The sequence below is a fragment of the Alligator sinensis genome, unplaced genomic scaffold, assembly GCF_000455745.1.
Source record: "Alligator sinensis unplaced genomic scaffold, ASM45574v1 scaffold1787_1, whole genome shotgun sequence".
In the NCBI taxonomy this organism is placed as follows: Eukaryota; Metazoa; Chordata; order Crocodylia; family Alligatoridae; genus Alligator; species Alligator sinensis.
This window is the reverse complement of record NW_005843302.1, coordinates 185,821-186,147: the sequence shown is the minus strand read 5'-3', so window position 1 is coordinate 186,147 and position 327 is coordinate 185,821.

Here is a 327-nt window from a genome sequence, read left to right as displayed (position 1 = left end):
ATTATTCACACGTGGCGGCTAGTGATTGGCTTGCTAGCCGTATAAGAGGCTTGAGTGGTTTCCGCCCAAGTTGGAGGACTCCACGAACAAGGTGTTAGTAACCGCAGCACTCACCATGCGGTTTACCAGTTGAACCGGGGGGCGGGTGGATGACCAACCCGCCTTATGGACAGGCCGGGGATGAAAGGGACACTGACTCAGTTGGAAGATAGTAAAATTGAACTTAACGTTTACTTACAGTAAGATTTCAACAGTGGTTACACAACAGAACGACAGTGGTGAAGCAGTAGTTAAAGATGACAGGTAGGAGATAGCAATTGCTTTTTC